This window comes from Platichthys flesus, chromosome 21, assembly GCF_949316205.1.
Source record: "Platichthys flesus chromosome 21, fPlaFle2.1, whole genome shotgun sequence".
Lineage (NCBI taxonomy): Eukaryota > Metazoa > Chordata > Actinopteri > Pleuronectiformes > Pleuronectidae > Platichthys > Platichthys flesus.
Window position 1 is genome coordinate 12,366,441 of NC_084965.1, and position 14,906 is coordinate 12,381,346.

Genomic DNA, 14,906 nt, shown 5'->3' on the forward strand with positions numbered 1-14,906 from the left:
TCAGTAACAAGCTCATGCAGGGGAGGAAGGATAAATCAATTCTTTAAAATAGGACTTTGAGGAAGTCAAAAAATATTGAAATAAGCTTATACAAATACACAAACTGTGAATCTCATTCTGAATGTTTAAATATCCTTGAGGCATAATGCAGAATACAAAAAAAGCTCTCTGTTTTGAGAGGGACAGTCCATATTTGACTGTGATCAATTTTACTGTGATCCAATCTGAAATGACAGATCAGAAAGGATCACTTTAAAAAAAGCACAGGGTTGATGTTTCACGTTTCAGCCACACGATGGTAGAGTTGCACAGGATTTGCTGCTGGTTGACGTTTTGACCAGAATAAAGTGGAACTCAGTTGTTTGTTTTATTTACAAAGTTTGTCAATAATTTTTATTATGAAACAGCAACACATAACATGAATTTAGGTATTTGAGTAAAACAATTATATCTCACTTAATCTGAACAGTAAATGTTGCAGCAAGTTATCTAGATTGCAATGCAATTTAAGTGGTGTGATAAAAGGAAGTTCATTCACCACAACAGCCTTTTCTATTTGTAGTCATTGTTTTATATTCAAGATTCAAGATTCAAGAAGATTTGTTGTCATTCCGACACATTAGGAGCTAATTCTACTAAGAAGTAGCAATGAAACACAACACCAGAATCTAAAAACAAGCAAAAGCAGCAAATAAATTGGAATAAATTGAATAAAACGATAAAATCCTAAACCATAAAGGGATAAAAACAATTCAAATAAAAAAAGACGCAAAATGATATATTTAAATATTCAATGTTTATTGCACATGTTATTTATTACCTTAGATTCACACATGTGTGAGATCCCACTGTTGCAGACGTGTTGATCCAGCACTTGACATGTTTTTGAATATGTTCAGAAAGGACAGAGGGAGGGGGTGCCACAGTTTGACCACATTTTAAAAACCACAACACGCGTTTAAACCCCATCGCAGCCACTCGTGGACACAGCGGTGTTTCTGAAGCGGCTGATCCGGAGGCTGTCAGCAGTAAACACGGATGAAACCCCCGGTGCTGCGGAGTCGGGTCCGCGGGCTCCTGACAGGTAAATCGCCGCGGGGAGGGGGTGGGTTTGCTCACGGAAGCCCCGGCGGTGAGTGAGCTGATAGCGCCGCTGCCGGAGCCCCGTGATGTGGTTTGGTGTGGGGGAGGATAGCAGCAGCCAGATAAACACACACTCAGTCTTGGGTTTGCAGCGCAGGGACAGAAACATGGCGGCGCAGTTAGCCAGCAGAAATGTTGCTCAGCCGCCGCGAAGGTCAGAGCCACGTCGGGTAGAGGGGATTTAAACCGCGAGGACACGGGCCGACAGTATTAAAAGGTGAGTAGCCACCCGCTGCGGCGAGACGCTGTGGGAGGGACACGGGGGCCGGCCTGTTTTGGTGGTGGAATCCGCCTGCGAGCTCCTCAATCTCGGCTGTGAGTCTCGTCTGGCACGGGGCTCCTCTCGCTCGCCTCGGCGCTAGCTCGTTAGCAACCGCTAGCTTCCCTCGGCTAAGCCTGTGTCAGCGGTGTTTTCTGCGGCAAACTCCGCTCGGACAGCGATGTTTACGGACACTTTTTATTGTTATTTACCCCCAGGTACGGAGAGCAACAGTGCGCCGCGGTACTTCCCCATGTCAGTGTGTTTTATTGTGTGCTGAGTGAGCGGGGGACGGTGCGCACAACACCGGGCGAAGTTCGCCAGTGTAGCAGCGGCAGAAGAGGAGGAGGAGGGGGGGCGTCTTTAGCATGCTAGCCGTGTAGCTGCGGGCTAATGTGGCCGTGTGAGCGTGGTTGTCAGGGCTGTAGGAGTGAGTCAGGACCCGGGGACACTTCTCCCTCCGCGGTGTGTGTGCGCGAGCTGGATGTTCACCCCTGCGTGTTGTGCTTCGTGGCCGCCTCCCCTCCTCAAGCTGCGAACCCCGGGGTAAGTTGACCGAATGTCTGCGTAGTCGCTCAGGATGCAGGGAGCACGCTCGCTTTTTCTTTCCTGCCGAACTAGTGGTGCTCTGGTTGTTTACTGTGCGGGGCTCCATGTTTGCCCCGCTGCTGTGATAGTCAGCGGAGGAGCTTGCAGCACTCGAACCAGCAGTTTTCAAAACATTTGGGGAAAGTGCTCAGAAAGTTGTCCGGGGTTGTGCGCTCAGAGTCGGGGGGGGGGGGGAGGAGGAGGTCTGCAGGGTGCTTGCAGCTTGTTGTTGCATTTGCATCTTCCAAGACCCTGCATGTGTCTTAAATTCACATTTGAATTAATCATGTGGCAATGCACGCATGCATGCATCGCTGTGGACATTTTGAATGGACCCAATGCATTGGCTGGCGGGCGATAGACGCAAGGTGCTGATGCAGTATGGAGGAATGCAGCTCAGTGGGGGTGGCCCGGTGTGTTTGGGAGCGCACTGCCCTGCTCCCTGACGCCTCTCTTGCTTGACTGCTCCGGGACTATACAGGCAGACAGCTTGCGCCATTTCAGCGGTCCTCCTCCTCCTCGGCGACGCTGGAGGAACGCAGCCCGTGGAACCAGTTGAGCGGTGTCTGTTGCGTCACCCTGCCCACCTGATGGTGCACGGTCACATCGCCGCTCATATGGGATTTAACGCGACGTGCTGTTCAGCTGCGGTTTGGCCGGGCCCCCCTCCACCTCCAGTGAGGATGGAATGTGCTGGATTTCAGGCAGATCTCCCCGGTAGGAAGATATTTAAAAGAGGATCACACGTTTTTTTTTCTTTTTGTCTTAAACTGTTAAATAGGGCTGGAGCATTTAAAAATAGCGTTGCTGTCTTTTAAAATCCAGTGTGCCTGTGCCAGCCTGAGAAGCTTGTTATCTCAAGGGCATGGTGCCTGAAGTTATTGACTTTTGAATGTGCAGTGTAACAGAACTCACTGAATGATTTTCTTTTGAGAACAGCAGGAGATTAAACTGTCTGTCATTAGAATAAAGGGCAAGCGGAGAAATATATGATCCTTCTAAAATGATTTATAATTCTCAATGGAAACATGACAGAATAGTTTGGTCTACATGAACATGTGTTCATATGAGTAAATAGTTATATTGCACCCTCAAATTTTGATTGTTTAATTTTCAAGGTAGAAACTTACCACAGTGCTTTTGAGAAACATGTAACTGGAGAGATTGTGTTGGAAAGTTTAGTTTTATCGTTTTGACATAACTGTGCAGAGAAAGACTGTCGGGATCAAGACAGCCAGGGATTCATTGGAGCGTGTTTATTGATGTTTATACAAGGATAACCGATTGGAGGCTGTTTTTTTTTTTATCGCATTGGCCTGGTACAGTTTATACGACGTGTATTACCTGTATTTCTCCGCACCATAAACTACAGCTACTGCAGCAACAAGTTTGTGACGAGCAAGGTCCAGCTTGTCACTTCATATGGAAACCACTCCTCTGCATTCATCTCATGCAAACTGGTCGTTGCTCGGTAGTTTCCTTCACACAACTTCAATGTCACTCCATGTTCGTTCCATGTTCCCATTTCCATGAAACAAACTAGTACGTTCAGTAATTCAGACTTGTCATCTGGTGATCCCTGGCCTTTGCCCTGTGATTAAGCTGTTTAGTTGCGTCACCTGAGTGATACTGTAATCATTTGAACCTTGTTCTGCTGCATACGCTGCCACTGATTTAGTTTTATGTACTTAAGACCGCTAGAATGTAAAATTCAATATAATTTTTATCCTTTGGATCTTGTGCAAATAGTTAACACATACATTTTCTGTAAAGTTGTTGATTCCAGGCTCTCCACTGTGAATATTTGGTGGTTTCATTTGGCCTCTATGATTACAAAACTTTGAATTAAATTAAGTGTTGAGGTCAGGGACTGATGGTCGCGCTCAAATCATCAAAGAAATCCTTTACAGGGAGCTTCTGTACAGATTATTTTTTTCAGTGATATTTTGTTAAACTAGCACCCATCACATTTTGTCCTCTTGGTTGTGCATGTTGTTTTTTTGTCTGTTGGTCCAACAAAACAACAAAACAACAGCTTGAGCCAAAATCTGGGGCCGTCCCGAGATAATGATGGCAGAGGTCGACTGTGCTCTCAATTCTTTGAAATAATTTTAGTCCCCTTTTCAGAGTAAGCGGGATTCATAATTTTTGCGCAAATCCATGTGAATGTATTGTATGGCACATATTGTGAAAGTGAGATCCTAATCTCATGCGGTCCCTAGGTAATTATAGTCCTTTAAGAGTAATAATGTTTTTTAAGTAGCCAAACTTGGTTCAGGTTAGTAAAGAAGGCTCCATTCAAATCAATAAATTTGAAAAGAATGAATGTATTCACACTCCGCTCTGTGCTTTAGACTCATTACCGGACTTTTAAACAAAAAGCTGATTTGGGATGTCAAAAGTTAACATTAAGAATCATCAAATTCTCTATCACTTTAAAGCAGTAAGAAATGCTTCTGTTAAAATTATGACATGAATCCCATTTTGAAGATGTCTTGTTTTACCAGTTAGTACAATGCTCCTCTTGTTTCCACTCTTCTTTGATAACAACATTCGGTTGAGTCATTTGAACCAGGCGGGAAAATGACAGCTCAGTCTCTACTGCTGAGCATGTCCACCTCCTGAACACCACCACGCTCCTCAGTCGAACACGGGCTCTTTTTTAAACGTGCACTCCTGGTTTAAAAAAGCAGTGTCAAATTACCACGTCCAGCGCTGAGAGGCTGGCAGGAATCTGGGCGCTCGTAAGGATGTTGCACAGTATAACTGCCCCTACTAAAATCTGCACATTCCTTTCAGGGAGTTAATGCTTTTCTTTCGACTCTGGTCGGACGCATTCAAGACAAATAGTTGAGCTTTGGAATTATTAACATTTCTTCTTTTTTTAAATTTCATAAATTACATTCAGTTATTGAGCCCAGACTTAAAGATGCAGTAAGATAAGAAAAGACGACTCCTCAGAAAACATGTGGCTCTCACTTGTGTTGGGTTGGTACCGGGCGACTTTGCGTTATCCGTCCATCACATGCTGTGTAATGTCCACCGTAGATCCTTGACATGGTGCAGCCCTCCCCCTGATATAGTCGCCTTGTCTCGCTGGGCATCTCACCCTGCTGTTTCTGCGTTTGCGTTGTCATGGAAACAGCACTGTGACAGATCCTGGGTAGGCGTGAGGGATGAGCTGTGGGGTAATGGCCAGGTTTATACAGCAGAGGCAGAGATGAGGGTGGGGGGAAGTCAGCGGAGAGAGAGGTCTGTTTGAGAGGTCTGAGGCCGGGATGTTTGATGGAAAGCTGAGAGGGCTCTGACATGGAAGCGGAGGAGCAGAGAGTATTTACTCCCTCTTCGCTTCGAGGCATGTTGTCATTGTCTTGTTTAGCTGACCTCAAATCAGGCATCCCATCTATCAGTGCCCAGAGAAGATCCGGTGTTGTTCACAGCAGTTTGCACAGGATCTTTAACTGACCCTACAGTCGCTTTCAGAGATGCAATGAACTCTGGACATTTTCCTGAAGTTTTGTGGAAACGTTAATGTCGGTTGCTGTGTACATTTTCAAAAACTTCATCGTGCAGATGCCCCCCCGCTAAAATATCCTTAAAATGTCTGAAAAATTCACAGCGAGCACTGATCGCAAAATGTAAAAAACTAAAATAAGACTTTCAGTGGCCTGTGACAGTGCAGTTGTTTTATGATAATATTAAGCCCAAGTTTGCTCTTGGAATAACATTCACCTGTAGTTTACATACTCAGTTTTTTCCCCCTCAATAAGTCTAATCTATGATGAATAGCCTTGGTGGAGTCCCCCCCTCAAAAGTAATATGTAAGAACATTCAGGCGCTTCTATAAATTGGCAAACAAATGCACTATAGAAGTGTCCTTGACTTGTCTGCGATCATTTTCCTGGCAGGGTTATAACCCATAGCAGGCAGTTTGTGTTATGGCTCGCCATTTGAGGATTATTTAAATATGTAGTATTCTTTTAAACTGAGATTTGTAACATCGCATCATTGGCTGACCCATCCTCTGCCCCCATGGAGAGTCCAGCAGGGCTCCAAGGATCTTGAGTCTCACAGGCAATCCAATGATTTCGACAGGCCACACTCCTCTACAGATGTAGGTCAGCCACAGCAAAGTGCATATTGATCTCCCAAGCTAAATGATATTGTGGTGTCTACTGCTCAATGCTAAGAAGGTGCCCTTAGACAGTTGGCTTGGACAGAGGAGACAACAGAGGTCACATGATTGTGTGACAATGCCTCTGCAGCTATTTTTTCCTCATGTTATGAGGCTGGCGCTGCTTATCTGTACAATATGGTGCATGCAATAACTGTTACTATTTTGAACACGTAAGCAGCACAGTTTTATTAAGACGAGCTGAGCTCTCTGCTCGTTCCACAGTCGCCTAATGTGTAATGATACAAGACATGAAAATAATAATGATCTACTTAAGTAGCACATATTTTAATAGAGTGGATATCGAGCTTTACGTAAAGGCAAACCTCAAGAAGAACAGAAGTTGATGATAAATAGATGAGATGGTATTTTCTAAATTGATTCACGACTGGATGCAGTTGTGGATAAAGGTTATCGAGTGTGAGTGGTTGAATTGCCTTTTCCCTCTGCCACAATGTGTCTGTGGCAGAGGGTGCTAGCGAGGGTGCTAGCATGTGGTTGGCACCTTTCCCACTGCCCAGGGTGGAATCCTTGGCACAGAGGGAGGGAGCGAAAACTTGGATTGAGCAAGCTGCCTGCTGGAGTCGGGTGGGTGGTCCAAAAATATGCAGTGTGAATCTGTCCTGGGGAAAATGTAGAATACTGTCTTATACGGTGGAGCAGAGGTAAATGACATCCGCTCCCCACCTCCACCACAGGCACCTGCTGGGCTGTACGGTAGTATGGAATGACTTGCAGGGAAGCAGCATTTCTCACTTGCTTGTCATAAAGCCAGAGGAATGTAAGAATTCAGTTTCAGGCTTTTCAGTTCTGTACACATTGTGAGGGTCAAATTCTGACCGGCGTGATTTCTCTTTCCTTCTCCATCTCTCTCTCTCTCCGTCACCCGCTCCCTGCTGACTCAGCAGTGTTCCTTCTGTGACCTATAACATGGTTCTGCTCACTTTATCTTTAATGCTTTCAGTGGGGGAAGGGGATCTCCGAAAGTGACCTGTGTTTTTCTGCTACAGTGGGACATACAGTAGATTAATATTATGACCAGATTAAGCACCAACCCATCAGGTGAAGCACTTGTTTTCCTTTATTAATCGCAGAACGTAAAATGTTGTTCAGGTTCATGAGGCTCGTATCATGCCCCGTTAACTCCCACAATGAACCATAAATGTGGAGAGCGCGATGTGCATGTAAATGAGCTCCTCATTAAGTTACCTGCAGGATATGCAGCCGTAACCAACAGGTTATTCTACATTATGTAATCTAGCAATAGTCCATACAATTACAGACTCTTATTGAGGGAAAAAATTACGTCCTGTGTCTGACATTTGTTGCACAAGTTATCAATGTACAATAACATGGGGCAGATTGTACAAATTAATTTCTCATAGAAGATTCAATCAGCAAATGATATGATTTAAATGATAAATTACTATATGAAAATATAAAGATCTTTTGAAATTGATTGTGGAATAGATAGTGCTGATTAGATCACTGAGTTTTTGTTATGTTATGATCGGGCAGAAAGTGTCACAAGTTACAACACTAACTACGAAAACACTAACTATCTAACTACGTACTTGCACAACATATAAGAGCCAGAGCACATTGATAGTCATGGAAGCATAATTCAAACATCACAAGATTATTTTGACTGATGTGACATTAGTCAGTCCTCCCCCAAATCCTTATCACAATCTTTTAAAATACGAAATCACATTTAACTTTGTACGTAATCCATTTATTTCACCCAGACTTTGTTTAAGATGTTTTCTATTTTTTTATCACGGTTTCGTTTTGATGTTGATAGTATTAGGATGAAAAGGCAGATCATGTATTTTTTTAATAGGGCAGTAAAGGAAGGATTCTCTTTCTCCACTGTTCCTGTTTACACTTTAAGACAATGTTTAAAAATCAATATGATCTGAATCCATCCCAACACCCTGTTAGTAAGTTAAAAGATAAATAGCAGGAAAATTACCAAATATATCTTTAAAGTTGTGATATTAAATAAAAATCCCGTTATTCTCTTTGCCAAAATAAAATGTTTTCATAAGAACAGATTCTGCTTTTTCATAATTTTGGGGAAATAAATAATAATAATTAAAAAAAAGATTTATTTATGGCATAACAACTTAATACTGCACAAAAACATTTTGTACTCTCTTGTACTGGTGCAGTAAAACATGGACCCTGTGTAAAAAAAAGTCACATGAGCAAAAACAGGCTAAAATGCTTCAGGACCAGAGGTTTAATAACAGGGTGAAACTTTTCTAGTGCTTAAATATTCTGAATTAAAAAATCCTGTCTATTTGCTATAGTAGTGGCATTGTTAACTTACTTCTATATTATCGTTTAGAACTTGTATATGCAAGTAATGAATTGCTACATAAAGTAATTGCATTATCCCCTCAACAGCTAAATAACCTATATTTGTACCTAATAGACTGTTAGTGTGCTGCTATTCATGTCTGTGCTCCAGAGATTTGTGGTTTTGGCACCTGAAGATGTGGGCTGTCAAAACAAAACCGCTTCCCTTCACATCTGCCACTGCAGTACAAAACAAAGGCACTCATTGGACATGTAATTGCATAAGAGAGTCAACCCATGATGTTTCACTGATACTTCCGCTACAGGAGCCCACTGAAGACAGTCTTAGTTTGAAAACACATGGTGGGGGCGGAGATCTTTCCCCCGACATGGATTTGAAGGCAGGAGGTGAAGAATTACAATGTTAGAAGTCACCATGTTCTTCATCTTCTCATCATCAACCCGCAAACCATCCACACAAAATACTTTGCAGTGGCTTCCTTGGGTTTCTGGGGGGTTTACGGATACACACGCATACATTTTTGTGTGTGATCACGTTGTGCACCAACAAATGAGTTGATTTAGTGTGAACGTTTTGAACTGAAATGTTCTCCTTCTATCATGTCCATCTCACAATATTCCTAATCCTAATTTGGCCACTTGACAAAAGTTTTGCTCTTGTAGACAGCTGAGTTTACCTCAGTAGCAGTAGAAGTCATAACCCAGTGATGTCACTGACGCGCCTTGAGTCGTGTCACATTCCTTCAGCTATTTTCTCACAGTTAAGTTTTGTTTTAGACATCTGTCCGCTTGAGCCGATCTGTGACAGAAATTTGAGAGATTTTTGGTTTAATTTCTGCCGGATGACTAAGAACTAATTTTCCATCGCCATTAATTAATTTCTTTTGAGGCAGCAAATCATCTTGCATTATTAACTTCAGAAGCTCCTGCAGGTTGAACTTCAAGGCTGATTAACTCTGAAATACACACAATAGACTAACCAAATAACACCTGCAAGCTGAGCAATATTAAGGCTACAAACAAGCCTGAATTCGACTCTCTGTAATAGACCAAACCTACACTGTTACTATTTGCATTCTTAAAAAAGTAACTATCTATATATGTACATACAGTTTCCATTCATTTAATTTTCCATCCTACAAAAGTTATCATAGTAGGGAAACCCTGTTTAGATAATTAACCCCCAGCATTTTCTTATTTTATCACAAAAGCGATTGATTCTACCTGTGCCTGAAATAGACCTGAGAAGACCAGAGTCCGGTTTGACATGGCAGTGTTTCATCTGTAGCTCTTTCTGATGTAAATGGAGGAGTTCAATTGTTGTTTGTGCAAAATAATCATTCGCATCCATGTGGTATTTGCAGATGGATATCATGTTGGTAATTCTTAACAAATTGCTCATACTTGTGATCTTCACCTAAGGAGGTGACAAACATTTTTGTTGTTTAATATCACATTTTACAATGGAACTACATCCTACCAGATTTCATTTAAATATGTGTCGGTGATAAAATTGGTAAAGAAACACAATTTAGCTCCTTTTAGTGACTGTCAGTGACCTGCTTTTTCTAAATAGAGGTTAAATAGTTGCAGGGTCTACCTGACCTGACTCTCACTGAGTGTTTCACCAGGGGACTGTTGAAATAGAGAGAATCACAGAGAGAGGGAGGGAGGCAGGAAGAGAAGACTGCTTCACTTTTTTCTCTATGCTCTCTCTGCTCCAATTACATGTTCTACTGTCAGAGGCGCAGCACTGGGGTTTAAAGTCATCCCTCTATATGATCAGTGTTCCAGAAAACCACTGAGGACCCCCCCCCCCCTAATTTAAATCTAAATAGAATTATTTCTTTCATATTTGTCTGACTTTAGTGTTTTGACTTTTCTGTGAGCCCTAGCGTCGGCCTGTCACATTGTTTCAGTCTTTGGCTGATAGTGACATAGTTGTGTCAGCTGATCTCCTATTCCTCTACCGTCCTTTATAACAAGGCAGCTCCTGCTCCTTAGTCTGCTTCCACTGTATAGCCTCTGGGCTCCACGGGAACTAATTCCTTACAAACTGTGACATGCAATAAAAGATGGTGGACACACACAGGCACAATGGAGACGCAGTTAACATGCAGGCCAGTCACAAGACAAGCTCCACATTTTCTCAAAAACACGCTGCAATCAGCTGTGCATACAAATTGTTCTTCCTGCCCACAGCCTCTCTCACACTTGTGTTCTGCATTACAGGACTGTTTCGGTTTCCACACACATTCGGTTTCTCTTGTCGTGATGACTCACCTCTTTATGACGCTGAGTCTTATCAGTCTCATTATGCCTCTTACACGTTGGTGTTTACTGTCCCTGAGGTCACAGCTGACGGAGCTAGCTGTCGCTACTGGAGCAACAGATGCAGGGGCACCTGGCACTGGGTTGCAACTGCTTCAGAGAAGCCCATTGAAATCTGCTGGCAGGGTTTCAAAGTGTAATAAGTAATAGGGTTTTATGTGAGGATCTCTGTGTACACTGATCTCACCAAGACAAATGGTCTGCTTGAGCTCACAACAGCATGCGCTTCAGTTCTTTAATGCACTCATTAAATTGTTTTCAATATTGTCCTCTTGAACCGTGAGTGTGGTATAGTGTATTAACTTGGAAATTTAATATATTTTGTAACTATTTATGCAAAATGTAACACTAATAGTAAAACACTGTTTCAGTTGGTATTTTCTTATTTGTTTGCATGCATCAAATATACCCAAAACTGTGTAAATAAAAATATAAATATTTTATATCCACCTTTTTATAATATTTTAACAACTTGGTTCAAACTTGTCAATGGTTAATCAGTTCTTAATTTTAACCCTAACCCCTAACCCTCAAAGTGGTTATGATACTTTCATTTTGTAAGTTAAAGAAGGCGATGAAGATTTTCAAGAATTAAAGGCAAAATTGTTAGCATCCCCATTAGCTGTGCCCTAAAGCAAAGCTAGTATTCTGAGGGTCTACAATCAATTAAAAACATAAATGCATTTAATAATAAGCGCATTTTAAAAGTTACATTAAACCTTAGATTCCACTCAAACGCATTAAACAATTTGTAGTCATCAAAGCTGGAGGAGAATGAAACCTTAATGAAAAATAAATAGATACTGCCCTGATACTCATCATAATTCCCTAAACCATTCCCTTCTGTATGCTTGGAGTCCTACCAATATGCTCTTCTAGGTTGTCTTGCTACTTAAACATTGATTTAGTTACTTAACGTGTTGCAAGTTGTATTTGTGTTCTTTAATGTCTGGGATTTTCAGACAGAAATTATAGACAAGAGCCCGTCTATAGATCCTGTCTATGCCTTAATGTGCTGCTTTCCGGATATGTTGTCATTTTAAGCCATGCATTTAACATCTCCTTGTAGAAACTCCATACAACCACAATATGGTGGTGACCCCCATTGCCAGTTCATGGATTTAAACCAGCCTCTTATAAACCACTTCTCAACCTTTAATCCGTCACAAGCTCCATTGTTGGTGAAACATATATTTTTGGTTACCTAGTTCCAGATTACACATGTGGAATTATTTTCTTGGTTGATTAATCTAATGGTGTTATTTACCACGCACCACCCAAACCCAGCCCCCATAACAAACGTCTATTGATTATTGGTTAGGAGGGCAATCTTGACCAGACCTTGGTGCGACTAGAGCCATGAGGCTAAGTGTTTTCATTAGGGCATTAGACATCAGCCTTGATTCTTATTAAATTGGAGGCCATCAGTGGGCTGTTGTGAGGGCACCCAGTAGAGGCTCCATTGGTGTTTAGCCTCTCTGTGACCTGGTCGTTTTGGTCAATTTCTAGCACATTTACTCTCTCCCCGTTGTCCTGTCTGAACCTGATTAGCCAGCTCATTAGCATTGTTAGCCAAGCTTGGGTGACGAAACCTTTCACTCGATCTTCTTTCATTCAATTCCGCGGATCCTCCGGACTTTCTCTAGGGGAGGTGCAAGTGTGAAGGCAAGTGTGTGGCTCGGCAGTTCTGCTGACTCTAGCATAAAGTGAGTGGAATTCAGGAGAATTCGATGTGTGAACACAGCAGAGAATCCCACGCTGGATCCACGGCAATCATGGGGGGTTGATAACGCTTCTGACGCATGACAGAAGCAAAAATTATAAAAACAAAATTAAACAAATTTCTCCCAGTGAGGAGCACGTAGAAGACACTGAAGACATTACGACAGCATATGTTGAACTTAAATTTTAGCCCATCGATATTTTGCAGTTCAGTGGTTCCGTGTTGTAGGTTGTCACGCCCATCAGCTGATTCTACATTAAACATAGCAAACATGTCCAGTTCCTTTTGCTTTCTTTTCATTTCCTGAAAACTTCCTCCAAATGCCCAAAGGAACTTTTTGCAACTCACCTGCATATTCAGATGTACTACTAAGCTTTTGTTTTGGCAGACTGGGATAATGCACAGTGTTTCAGCCCTTACCATTTCCACTTGCCACACCGTGCATGGCCCCCACCCCTGGTTTAAGAAGGGCTTGAACTTTTAACCGAGGATCTTCGACCTCCCTTTCAATACCAACAGATGGTTTAACTCCAAGTGTATTTGCCAAATCAGAGTCTTGCATTATACAATATCAGGATTTACGTCTATTTCTCTGGCTTCATCGATCTTTGTGACTTTGCATATTTGTGTTTGTTATTTCTATTATTTTATAACAGGCCCTTACTTTTCACTTACAAGTAGCTTTACTTGATTGTGTAATGCAAGTATTCAGGGGTAACATGAAACCCAATTAAAGCAACAGGCTTGGCAGAGTGATTTGTGTTTGTTTGTTACACCATGTGTCATTCAAGAGCTATTGTGCCAAGCACAATAGCTCTTAAAGGATAGAGCGTTGCCTGAGAGAAACAGTCTATTCCTGATTAGATCTTCAGCCGGGTTTTCTTTGCATGTGTACTTCTTGCCAGTATGACTTGGATCACTCCACTACTGTCACCAGTGGGTCTTTAGCACTGATGTTACAGAAAGCTTTGGTCTGACTCAGCTGCTCTAAAATGGGAGGGGTGGTTTGGTGCAGTCATTTCCCACACTGGTTCACATGGTGCATTAAACTCATATTAAAACATATATTTATTTAGTTATTTTAGTTTAGGCACAGGCTACCATACCTAGGATCTGGGATGCCAGCATTTTTTGTCTGTTTGTTATGCAAGATTACGCAAAACGACTCTTATACTAATTTTCCGGAGGGTTGGGGCAGGGGATGGATCCATATCTTTACCGTTGCAAGATTTGGGCGTTTTTCAGCATTTTCTCAGAATAATTCATGGATCTTAATTAAAAAAAAGTTCAGTGAGTGTGATCTAGTGAATACTAGTTAAAGTATTGTACCTGGATCTAAAGATACTCTCGTCAGTATTTTCTCTCTCTGATTAATTTCTTCCTATTGTAGCTTCTAATAGATTGTCTGAGAGGAATCCACTGTGATCATGGATTTTCTGAGTGATTGACTTGAGTAAACAAAGAACAGACTCATCTCACTGTCATTCAAGTTATATTTTGGTCCAGTCTGACCATTTCAAAAAAATATGATTCTGTTAAACTAGTTCACTGGAGTGTTTTCACACTCCGCCTTATTCTGTCACTCAGTCCACAGATTAAGGCCTGGACTGTGACTGAGCATGTGACAGCATTAAAGCCCAGAGGAAATTCCTCCAGAGGATGAGAACTAAGGGAAGGAAATGGAAAAAGGAATAGAGGAAGGTGGAGTCGAGAAATTCAGAGTTATGAAATTACATAAAACAGATGAGATTGACTGTAGCATTTGTGACTATCCGTGACTATTTATGGCTGGACTATATTTGATGCTAGGCTGTGTGCAGAAGCAGAGGACTTTGTGTTTAAACTGTACATGCTGTTGCCTTCTGTTTTCAGCGGTGACTCATCACCGATTTGGGCTGTTTCCCTGTCGTGTGCTGCAGTTCAGGATACAAAATATCACCTTCCTTCATGGCTTCCAGCTATGGACTTGTGCAGGGTTCAAAAGGGTTTTCTCTTGTTATGTCAGCACATGACATCACCTGAATGCATTCCTCAGCTGGCTCACTTGGCAGGTATTTTGGAGAAATCACCCAGGCCAGGGCTGCCCGCCACTCTCTGCATCAGGCAACTTGTAGTACAAAACGAGTTTGTCCCCAGAAACAATTCATTCTTGTTGTTTTTTCAGCCTGGCCAAATAGCCTCACAGAGTCTCCCTTTTGTTATTAGTTAAAATTTTCATTTTATAATTATCCAAATGGGAATATGATTCAAAATTGAAACTTTTCTCCTGTCTAATTAATTGTGGGCCACGATTAATAGGGAACATTGTGTTCCACAATGTAATAGGCTTTGAGGTCCCTAAGGACATGAACACACCCTGTGGA

The 14,906-nt window shown here is 42.0% G+C and overlaps 1 protein-coding gene across 4 annotated transcripts in view; it reads left to right on the forward strand.

Moving 5' to 3' along the window:
• Positions 1 to 711: 711 nt before the first annotated feature.
• Positions 712 to 14,906, forward strand: part of ncoa2 (nuclear receptor coactivator 2) — a 53,759-nt gene continuing 39,564 nt past the window's right edge. For 3 of the 4 annotated variants that reach the window (XM_062379109.1, XM_062379112.1, XM_062379111.1), the window contains exon 1: positions 1,174 to 1,360. The gene's annotated coding sequence lies outside the window, so the exon portion shown is untranslated. Of the gene's footprint in view, positions 1,085 to 1,173; positions 1,361 to 14,906 lie in introns of those variants that run through there. The other variant, XM_062379110.1, reaches the window with a different exon arrangement.